Below are 12,408 nucleotides of genomic sequence, written 5' to 3' on the forward strand. Positions count from 1 at the left end.
GGACGCGGTGGCTCACGCCTGTAATCCCAGCACTTTGAGAGGCCGAGGCAGGCAGATCACGAGGTCAGGAGATCAAGACCATTCTGGCAAACACGGTGAAACCCCGTCTCTATTACAAAAAATTAGCCGGGTGTGGTGGCAGGTGCCTATAGTCCCAGCTAATCGGGAGGCTAAGGCAGGAGAATGGCGTGAGCTCGGGAGGCGGAGCTTGCAGTGAGCCCAGATCGGGCCACTGCACTCCAGTCAGGGTGACAGAACAAGACTCCGTCTCAAAAACAAAACAAAACGAAACAAAAACAACATGTTGGGAGGCCGAGGCAGGAAGATTGCTTAAAGCCCAGGCATTCAAGACCAGCTATCTGGGGCAACATAGCCAGAACATGTCTCTACAAACAGTTTAAAAATTAGCCAGACGCAGTGGCCTGTCCCTGTAGTCCCAGCTACTTAGCAGGCTGAGGTGGGAGGATCCTGTGATCACATGACTGCACTCTAGTCTGGGCAACAGAGCAAGACTTTGTCTCAAAAAAAAAAAGAAAGAAAAGAAAAAGAAATAAAGGAAGGAAGGAAGGAGAGAGAAAGGAAGGAAGGAAGGAAGGGAGAGGCTGGGCGCGGTGGCTCACACCTGTAATCCCAGCACTTTGGGAGGCCGAGGTGGGTAGATCACCTGAGGTCAGGAGTTTGAGACCAACATGACCAACATGGAGAAACCCCATCTCTACTAAATATACAAAAATTAGCTGGGCATGGTGGCGCATGCCTGTAATCCCAGCTACTTGGGAGGCTGAGGTAGGAGGATTGCTGGAACCTGGGAGGCAGAGGTTGCAGTGAGCTGAGATCGAGCCATTGCACTCTAGCCTGGGAGACAGTGGGAGATTCTAAAATATATATCATATATGCCATATATACAATATGTCATATATAATATAAATGTCATATATAACATATATTATATGACATATAATATATACTATATAACATATTATATGATATGTAATAAATGTCATATATATGTCATATATTATATCTGTCATATATTATGTATTTATATCATATATATAATATATATATGACAAAACCAAATGCATACATGCAGCTATGAAGGAAACAAGCTCTGAGGCTGGGCGTGGTGGCTCAAGCCTGTAATCCCAGCACTTTGGGAGGCCAAGACGGGCGGATCACGAGGTCAGGAGATCGAGACCATCCTGGCTAACCCGGTGAAACCCCGTCTCTACTAAAAATACAAAAAACTAGCCGGGCGAGGTGGCGGGCGCCTGTAGTCCCAGCTACTTGGGAGGCTGAGGCAGGAGAATGGCGTAAACCCGGGAGGCGGAGCTTGCAGTGAGCCGAGATCCGGCCACTGCACTCCAGCCTGGGAGACAGAGCGAGACTCTGTCTCAAAAAAAAAAAAAAAAAAGAAACAAGCTCTGAGATATATTGTTAAGCAAATAAAGCAAGAATACAAAGACACATCTAAACATACACTCATAGAGCTCTTATTTGCACGGCCTATGTTTCTGGAAGAAGACACAGAAACTGGCCTCTGTGGAAGAGAAATTGGGTATGTGGGGTCTGGTGAGAGAGAATTTTCACCATACACTCTTATTCCCATATGTATGTCTCATTCATTATAAATAAACAAATAATTAATGTTTTGCAAAGAAGAAGGGAATTATCAACAATTTTCAAAATGTGTGTTTTCAAAACTAACTTCAATCTAAATCTAATTGAAACCTAGGCTGGCCGGGCGTGGTGGCTCAAGCCTGTAATCCCAGCACTTTGGGAGGCCGAGACGGGCGGATCACAAGGTCAGGAGATCGAGACCATCCTGGCTAACACGGTGAAACCCCGTCTCTACTAAAAATACAAAAAAAAAAAAAAAACTAGCCGGGCGAGGTGGCGGCGCCTGTAGTCCCAGCTACTCGGGAGGCTGAGGCAGGAGAATGGCGTGAACCCGGGAGGCGGAGCTTGCAGTGAGCTGAGATCCGGCCACTGCACTCCAGCCTGGGTGACAGAGCAAGACTCCATCTCAAAAAAAAAAGAAACCTAGGCTGAGCATGGTGGCTTACGCCTATAGTCCCAGCACTTTAGGAGGCAGAGATGGGAGGATCACTTGAGCCCAGGAATTCAAAACCAGGCTGAACAACACAACCAGACCTTATTCTCCACAAAAAATCATTTTTGGAACCTCGGAGGCGGAGGTTGCAATGAGCCAAGATCGTGCCATAGCACTTCAGCCTGGGCAACAGAGCAAGACTCTGTCTCAAAAAAATAAAAAAGAAAAGAAAAGAAATCTGGCTGGGCCTAGGCCAAGCTAACTATGGGAGGAATTTAGTTTAGTTTAACGTTGAACAAGGATGACAGCAGTCCCTTCCCAGAGCTGACCCCTCTGGGGACTAAAACCACCTTTTGTAAGACTAATGGAAGGCCACAATGATAGGATTATGGGAGGGGCATGAATTCTGCTAAATGTAGGCATAGTTAAATGATAACCAGCCATTCTTCTATAATTCCTTGATGTTCAGGGGTCATGTAGCCAGAGGTCACAAGATTTGTAACTTCCCCAGTTGTTTCTATAGATAACATCACTATTATCAAAACCTAAGATTGGTCTTTTTCAGATATTTTTCAGACATTTACATGTGGGCAGACCAACGGAAGCCACCTGGATTGTGACTTATACCAAGAAGCCAACTCAGCCCATCCTGATGAGGTGGGATAGTTCCCTTGACCCCCCTCACAGGCAGGAACTGGAGTGGCTCCTTTAACTCAGCCTGCAGCTGGTCACTCCTCGTGGGAGGGGAGCACGTGAGCAAGTGAGTGCGGTAACTGGAACGAACAAATGTTGGAACCAGCCAGTCACTCCTTTCTGGTGGGAGCAGGCTCTGTACAACCCCACAACAGCATCCAAGAGTGTTACAACCAATGCTTTTTCAACTCTGCCATCCAGGGACAGCCAAATACCAACCAGTTCGGTGGAGGGTCAAGGTGGCAGCCCCTGCCCGCTCAGCACTCAGGTTCTGTCCATCCAGCAGCCAGGAAGAATCAGGCCACTTCCTGAAGTTAGCCACGTCTGTCTGTAGTCTCTGGTGCTCAGATGCTGCTCTGCTCGCCACTCAGCTGCTTGTATCCTCAATACTTAGTTGTTTGTGTTGCTCTGCCAGCTGAAGTCTGTTATGGGCACAGGATAGGGGCGGAGCAGGCCAAAAAGGCAACATTTGGGTGGGAAAATAGGGTCAGCTGTTTTCATTTAGGGCTAGAGTTCCAGGCTTAAGGGTGGGGTTTATCTGGGAGCCCAGCCCTTCTGTATCACTGTGACCCCCACCCAGAAAGTGACTCAATGCGGAGAATACAGTTTGGACACTTCCATTATTCATTTTTTTTTTTTTTTTTTTTGAAGCGGAGTCTCGCTCTGTCGCCTGACTGGAGTGCAGTGGCCGGATCTCAGCTCACTGCAAGCTCCGCCTCCCGGGTTTACGCCATTCTCCTGCCTCAGCCTCCCGAGTAGCTGGGACTACAGGCGCCCGCCACCTCGCCCGGCTAGTTTTTGTATTTTTAGTAGAGACGGGGTTTCACTGTGTTAGCCAGGATGGTCTCGATCTCCTGACCTCGTGATCCGCCCGTCTCGGCCTCCCAAAGTGCTGGGATTACAGGCTTGAGCCACCGCGCCCGGCCACTTCCATTATTTCATACCCAACCAGCAGCGCCCATTCCCTAGCTCCCAACACCACATTATTCTTTTTTTTTTTTTTTTTTTTTTTGAGACGGAGTCTTGCTCTGCCACCCAGGCTGGAGTGCAGTGGCCGGATCTCAGCTCACTGCAAGCTCCGCCTCCCGGGCTTACGCCATTCTCCTGTCTCAGCCTCCGGAGTAGCTGGGACTACAGGCGCCCGCCACCTCGCCCGGCTAGTTTTTTTTGTATTTTTAGTAGAGATGGGGTTTCACCGTGTTAGCCAGGGTGGTCTCGATCTCCTGACCTTGTGATCCGCCCGTCTCGGCCTCCCAAAGTGCTGGGATTACAGGCTTGAGCCACCGCGCCCGGCCAACACCACATTATTCTTAAAAACCCTAACTGCCAACTTCTTGGGGAGGTGGATTTGAGAAAAATCTCCTGTCCTTCCACTTGGCTGCCTCATGATAAACTCTCTGCTGCAACACCACTGTCTCAGTGAATTGACTTAATCTGTGCAGCAAACAAGAAGACTCTGTTAGGCTGTAACACCGAGACAAGTAGGACTGAAGCCTCCACCTCTGTCCTTGTCTGTGGCTGAATTGTTAGGCTTTTCAGTTGAAATCAACAAAAAGTATCCCTAGACTTAAACAGAAAAGGAGGTTATTGACAGGCCACAGGTGCCTCCCAGAACTATCAGGAAGGCAGGATAACCAGGCTCAGGAAACAAGCTGGGTTAAGGCAACTGCAGCATGAACAGGAGCCAAAGCTCACTGTAGAGCCGGTCTGGTGAGGACATAGCCTCTTCAGGCCCTGCAGGACAAACACTCATGCCAGGACAGCCAGCACCACTGGCCCTGCATGCTGGAGTCCACTGCCACCCCTAGGATTGAAGATCTTCTTGTTATTTCCTTGTTGGCCTCACCTGCCCCCAAATCGAGGTCTGAGGGGCTTGGTTCCCCAGTTTATCCTTGGTCACAGGCTCCCCATCAGCTGCAAGGAATGCTGGGAAAGTACAGTTCTGGCTTTGGGGCCCCTGCAGAGGGTGGAAGCCTCTACCCCCTGAAAACATGCATATGACAGTCTAGGGACCAAGGGAAACTTTCCCTTCACCCTCTGAAGCTTTGCTGAAAAATCAGCTCACAAAAGGTAGATTAATTGGAGAAAAGGCATATAAATGTTATTAAAGTGTACATGGGGAAGGACCACAGAGTGATTGCCCACCTCCCAGGGTGGTTGTGAAGCTTACATACCGTACTGGCAAAACAGGTTATGGGAGGAGGGAGAAGAGGAGTTCTGTTGAGGGGAATACTAGGAAGAATGAATGGATCGGGGAACAGAGATGAACTCGTACATTATTTTGTGAAAGAGTTTGTTCCCGTTAGGTTACATTCTTGGTTTACAGAGAAGGGAAGAAAAAAACCATTGTTCCTTCTGGTGGGTCTGGATTTTAGGCAGGTAAAGGAACTCCACTTTGGGAGAGATAGTGGTGAGCGGGGAAGGTCAGAGAGATCTTGCAGCTCCTTGAGTTCTGTGTGTCAAAGCACCATATGCTGGTCTAAGTGCACTGGTGTTTACAACTAATCGATCACAACCAGTTGCAGATTTATTTGGACCTTCTCCACTCCCACTGCTTCACTGACCAGCCTTAGAAAATAAAAAATAGGCTGGGCGCTGTGGCTCATGCCTGTAATCCCAGCACTTTGTGGGGCCGAGGCGGGTGGATCACCCGAGGTCAGGAGTTCGAGAGACCAGCCTGACCAACATGGAGAAACCCTATCTCTACTAAAATTACAAAATTAGCCGGGCGTGGTGGCACATGCCTGTAATCCCAACTACTCAGGAGGCTGAGGCAGGAGAATTGCTTGAACTGGGGAGGTGGAGGTTGCAGTGAGCCGTGATCACACCATTGCACTCCAGCCTGGGCAACAAGAGTGAAACTCCATCTCAAAAATAAAATAAAAATAAATAAATAAGTAAATAAATAAAAAATAGGCCAAGTGCTGTAGCTCATGCCTGTAATCCTAACACTTTGAGAGGCCAAGGAGGGTGGATCGCTTGAGCTCAGGAGTTCAAGACCAGCCTCAGCAACATGGCGAAATCCAGTCTCTACAACAAATACAAAAATTAGCTGGGCATGGTGACACATGCCTGTGATCCCAGCTATTGGGAGGTTGGGAGGTAGAGGTTGCAGTGAGGCAAGATCGCACCGCTGCAGTCTAGCCTGGGTGACAGAGCAAGACCTTGTCTCAAAAAAAGAAATTTAAAAAGCCATTTAAAGTAATTGTCCTAAGAGGATACTGCAAATTAAGAAACATTTATTCAAGAAGACTGAATAAAGGCCAAGTGTGGTGGCTCACGCCTGTAATCCCAGCACTTTGGGAGGCCGAGGTGGGTGGATCACCTGAAGTCAGGAGTTCGAGACCAGCCTGGTCAATGTGGTGAAACCCTGTCTCTCCAAACACACAAAAAGTAGCCGGGCATAATGGTGGACAATGCCTGTAATCGTAGCTACTCAGGAAGCTGAGGCAGGAGAATTGCTTGAACTCGGGAGGCGGAGGTTGCAGTGAGCAGAGATTGCACCATTGCTCTCCAGCCTGGGTGACAAAGTGAGACTCTGTCTCAAATATAAATAAATAAATTAAGAATAAAAATAAATTTAAAATAAATTTTTAAAAATTTAAAAAGCATCACATGCTGGGGTGTTGGTTTCTGGCGTCAACAATAGGAAATTCCCTAGATATTTGGATCAGATTCAGGGCAGCCAGATGACACCGGTACCCACACTAGTGGCAGCTTTGTATTTGGGCTTCTGGTGGATGCCAAGGCTTGTTTGCACTTTGTTTGTTTGTTTGTTTGTTTTTTGAGACAGAGTTTTATTCTGTTGCCCAGGCTGGAGTGTAGTGGTATGATCACAGCTCACTGCAGCCTTAGACACTCAGGCTAAGTGATCCTCCGACCTCAGCCTCCTGAGTAGCTGAGATTATAGGCATGCACCACCATGCCTAGCTAACTTCACTTTTTTTTTTTTTTTTTCTGAGATGGAGTCTTGCTCTGTCACCCAGGCTGGAGTGCAGTGGTGCCATCTTGGCTCACTGCAACCTCTGCCTCCTGGGTTCAGGCCATTCTCCTGCCTCAGCCTCCCGAGTAGCTGGGATTACAGGTGCATGCCACCACACCTAGCTTTTTTTTTTTTTTTTTTTTGAGACAGAGTTTCACTTTTGTTGCCCAGGCTGGAGTGCAATGGCGTGATCTTGTCTCACTGCAACCTCTGCCTCCCGGGTTTAAGTGATTCTCCTGCCTCAGCCTCCCGAGTAGCTGGGATTACAGGCGCCCACCACCACGCCTGGCTAATTTTTGTATTTTTAGTAGAGACAGGGTTTTGCCATGTTGGCCAGGCTGGTCTCGAATTACTGACTTCAGGTTATCTGCCTGCCTCAGCCTCCAAAGTGCTGGGATTACAGGTGTGAGCCATTGCACGCGGCCTGATTTTTGTATTTTTAGTAAAGACAGGGTTTAGCCATGTTGGCCGGGCTGGTCTCAAACTCCTGACCTCAAGTGATCTGCCCACCTTGGCCTCCCAAACTGCTGGGACTATAGGCATGAGCCACCGAGGCGGCCCTAGGCCATCTTAATTACAATAGTTTGAAAATAAATCTTGGCCGGGCGCGGTGGCTCACGCCTGTAATCCCAGCAGTTTGGCAGGCCGAGGTGGGCGGATCACCTGAGGTCAGGAGTTCAAGACCAGCCTGGCCAACATGGTGAAACCCCGTCTCTACTAAAAATACAAAAAATTAGCCGGGTGGGGTGGCGGGCGCCTGTATTCCCCGATACAGGCCTGTAACCTCAGCACTTTGGGAGGCTGAGGCGGGGGGATCACGAGCTCAGGAGATCGAGACCATCTTGGCTAACACGGTAAAACCCCATCTCTACTAAAAATACAAAAAATTAGCCGGGTGGGGTGGCGGGCGCCTGTATTCCCCGATACAGGCCTGTAACCTCAGCACTTTGGGAGGCCGAGGTGGGTGGATCACGAGCTCAGGAGATCGAGACCATCTTGGCTAACACGGTAAAACCCCATCTCTACTAAAAATACAAAAAATTAGCCGGGTGGGGTGGCGGGCGCCTGTATTCCCCGATACAGGCCTGTAACCTCAGCACTTTGGGAGGCTGAGGCGGGGGGATCACGAGCTCAGGAGATCGAGACCATCTTGGCTAACACGGTAAAACCCCATCTCTACTAAAAATACAAAAAATTAGCCGGGTGGGGTGGCGGGCGCCTGTATTCCCCGATACAGGCCTGTAACCTCAGCACTTTGGGAGGCTGAGGCGGGGGGATCACGAGCTCAGGAGATCGAGACCATCTTGGCTAACACGGTAAAACCCCATCTCTACTAAAAATACAAAACATTAGCCGGGTGTGGTGGTGGGCGCCTGTAGTCGCAGCTACTCGGGAGGCTGAGGCAGGAGAATGGCGTGGACCCTGGAGGCGGGGTTTGCACTGAGCCAGATAGCACCACTGCACTCCAGCCTGGGTGATAGAGTGAGACTCCGTCTAAAAAAAAAAAGAAAGAAAGAATAAATAAAGAAAGAAAGAAAAACTGATTAAAATGTGTTAAGAACAATGAGAGGCTGAAACTTGCTCCATAAGTTACTCTCTATCCACACCCCACACTCCCACTAAGCTCTGTCTGAGGGAAGTGCCAGTCTGCACAGGTGTGAGCAAAAACATAGGGCTGCCTCTCCCCTCAACTCCCAATCAGGGGATACGGTGGACAGAGGCCACCTATGGTGGCCAAGAATACTGGAACCCTGATTGTCCTTGCCCCAGCTCACTCACTGGGCAGAGGCTCTGTGCCAAGGAAAGGCAAGCTAAGAAGATCATGGCTACCACCCCTGCCCAACATCCAGAGTAGTGGCTCAGAAATTTTGCCTAGGGGGAGAGGCAGTTCATAAGAATGTGAAGATCTGACAGTGTCTACAAACAAACTGACTTTATTTGAAATAGAGTGGAGGGAAGATCAAGTCTATGGATGCATGCTAAAATAATGGAGATTTTGGTGATAAGCAGATAAGAGAAGGCTGGTACAATTGACCCTTGAACAACATGGATTTGAACTGTACAAGTCCACTTATATGTGGATTTTTTAAATTTTTGAGACGGAGTCTCACTGTGTCGCCCAGGCTAGAGTGCAGTGGCACAATCTTGGCTCACTGCAACCTCCACCTCCCGAGTTCAAGCGATTCTCCTGCCTCAGCCTCCTGAGTAGCTGGGATTACAGGTGTGCACTACCATGCCTGGCTAATTTTTTTTTTGCATTTTTAGTAGAGACAGGGCTTCACCATGTTGGCCATGGTGGTCTCGATGTTCTGACCTCGTGATCTGCCCACCTTGGCCTCCCAAAGTGCTGGGATTACAGGTGTAAACCACTGCACCCAACTATATGTGGATTTTCTTCTGCCTCTGCCACCCTAAGACAGCAAGATCAACCCTTCTTCTTCCTCCTCTTCCTCCTCAGCCTACTCAACGTGAAGATATGAATGAAGACCTTTGTGATGATCCACTTCCACTTGATGAATAGTAAATATATTTTCACTTTCTTATGATACCAGAGGGCTGGAGGAGATCCCCAAATGCTGGTGGGACCTTGACCCCAGCCAGTATCCAGGCTTTTGACATCATTGAATTCAAGGATGAGTTGGAAAATAGTGAAAGTGCGGAGATGTACATGCTCAAGAAAGGGGAAGACAGGTGTACTCATACAGAGTCTTGAGTAACCGAGTTGGGGACTGCTACCTTTATGGATTTCTTTAACCAAGGGGTGCAATATTCATGAATTTTCAAAAAAAGGTGGAGATTTCTCAGAAATGTGATGCTACCCATTTTTACACTAAATATGGGTGTTCTCAAAACTGTTCCAGCACTGGTAGGTGTGTGTTTAGTACGTTAATGAGCATATAATGAGGTCCTAGGTGAAACCTAGGTTGAACCCAGCACGATGTTGGGTCCAGTCTGTCTTAGCCAGCTTGGCCCACACCCTGTTTTTTAGGGTCTTATCAGCCCATAGCTGCTAGTCATCTGAAAATGCTGCCTGGAATTTTTTTTTTTTTTTTTTTTTTTGAGATGGAGTCTCGCTCTGTCGCTCAGGCTGGAGTGCAGTGGTGCAATCTCAGCTCACTGCAACCTCCACTTCCTGGGTTCAAGCAATTCCCTGCCTCAGCCTCCCAAGTAGCTGGGATTACAGGCTCCCACCACTACATCCAGCAATTTTTTTTTTTTTTTTTTTAGTAGAGACGGGGTTTCAACATCTTGGCCAGGCTGGTCTTGAACTCCTGAACCCGTGATCCATCTACCTTGGACTCCCAAAGTGCTGGGATTACAGGTGTGAGCTACCATGCCCAGCCTGCCTGAAATTTTCGTTCTCCTGTGACCACACTGTATTATTCCTGTCTCTTATATTTTTCTTTCTTTTTTTTTTTTGAGAGGGAGTCTCGCTCTGTCACCCAGGCTGGAGTGCAGTGGCCAGATCTCAGCTCACTGCAAGCTCTGCCTCCCGGGTTTACGCCATTCTCCTGCCTCAGCCTCCCGAGTAGCTGGGACTACAGGCGCCTGCCACCTCGCCCAGCTAGTTTTTTTGTATTTTTTTTTTTTTTTAGTAGAGACAGGGTTTCATCGCATTCGCCAGGATGGTCTTGATCTCCTGACCTCGTGATCCACCCATCTCGGCCTCCCAAAGCGCTGGGATTACAGGCTTGAGCCACCGCACCCGGCCACATTTTTCTTTTTTTATTTATACACACATACATACACACACACGCACTTGCACACACACATGCACACACACGCACTTGCACACACACATACACACACACGCACTTGCACACACACGTATATATGTTTCGGTTTGTTTGTTTCAAGAGACAGGGTCTCACTATGTTACCAAAGCTGGTCTCAAACTTCTGGGCTCAAGCAATCCTTCTGCCTTAGCCTCTTGAGTAGCTGGGATTATAAGCACATACTATTGTTCCCAGACCAAACTGAGGGTCGGGCTGCTATTTCTCGTGGCCCAGTAATGAGATGCAGATGAACTGGGGAGGAAGAGTTTTTATTTGTGCAACCTGTTACAGGGAGAAGGCCTGGAAATTATCACCAGACAAACTCAAAATTACAAAGTTTTCCAGAGTTTATATACCTTCTGACTTATATGTCTACGTGTAAGTGTGCATTCATCTAAAGACATACGTGATTAACTTCTTTATGTATATATTTTTGAGACAGAGTTTCACTGTGTCGCCCAGGCTGGAGTGCAGTGGCATGATCTTGGCTCACTGCAACCTTCACCTCCTGGGTTCAAGTGATTCTCCTGCCTCAGCTTCCTGAGTAGCTGGGATTACAGGCATGTGCCACCATGACCGGCTAATTTTTTTTATTTTATTTTTTGTATTTTTAATAGAGACAGGGTTTCGCCATGTTAGTCAGGCTGGTCTCAAACTCCTGACCTCAAATGATTCGTCCATCTCGGCCTCCCAAAGTGCTGAGATTACAGGCATGAGCCACCATGCGGAGCCGGTTAACTTCTTTTAATCTGTAACTAAGGTCTGAGTCCTGAAGACACTCCTCTGGAGCCTAAGTAGATTTACTTAATCTAAATGGGTCCAGGTGCTGGGGCGATTACGCTTATCTTGTTTCCTGCTAAATCACGGAGGTTTGGGGAGTTCCTTCAGACCCCCAGTAAACTTTTTTGTGGAGGCCTGGAGAGTTTCTTCAGATCCACAATAAAATTTATTGAATCCTAAATGGGTCCTGTTAAGAATTCCTTCGTGATTTTGTCATGCTTTAAGACCCAGGAAAGGCCTAGGCAAAACTCTTGGTGGGCTTTTGTTACATTCCAGCCTTTGTATAAAGGCACTGGCTTTTAATATTTAACTTAACCACTCAATCAGTACTGAACCAGTTGTTATGGAGGCCTGCGTTAGTGAGACCCGGCCTGCCACAGTACCACCACGCCCAGCCCTTATGATTTTATCTGTCACACAGGCTGGAGCTTGGTGGCACCAACATATCCTACAGCGGCCTTGAACTCCTGGACTTAAGTGGTCCTCCTGCTTCAGCCTCCAGAGTAGCTGGGACTACAGGCACATGACACCATGCCTGGCAAATTTTTAAATTATTTGTAGAGATGGGGGTCTTGCTATGTTGCCTAGGCTGTTCTCTAACTCCTGAGCTTGACCGATCCTCAAACCTTGACTTCCCAAAGTGTTGGGATTACAGGCATGATTTTCTTAATAGCATTTTCTTTTCTCTAGCTTAATTTTAAGAATATAGCATATATATAAAACATAAAAAATACATGTTAGTCTGCAATGTGATTGGTAAGGCTTCCAGTCAATAGGAAGCTATTAGTAGTTAAGTTTTTGGGGAGTCAAAAAACTTTTTTTTTCTTTCTTTTTTTTTTTTTTTAAATTGAGACAGGGTCTCATTGGGTGCGGCGGCTCACACCTGTAATCCCAGCACTTTGGGAGGCCAAGGCAGGTGGATCACCTGAAGTCAGGAGTTTGAGACCAGCCTGACCAACATGGAGAAACCCAGCCTCTATTAAAAGTACAAAATTAGCCGGGCATGGTGATGCATGCCTGTAATTCCAGCTACTCGGGAGGCTGAGGCAGGAGAATCACTTGAACCCAGGAGGATGAGGTTGCCGTGAGCCGAGATCGTGCCATTGCACTCCAGCCTGGGCAAT

Source organism: Trachypithecus francoisi, unplaced genomic scaffold (genome assembly GCF_009764315.1).
Source record: "Trachypithecus francoisi isolate TF-2019V2 unplaced genomic scaffold, Tfra_2.0 Lachesis_group20, whole genome shotgun sequence".
NCBI lineage: Eukaryota > Metazoa > Chordata > Mammalia > Primates > Cercopithecidae > Trachypithecus > Trachypithecus francoisi.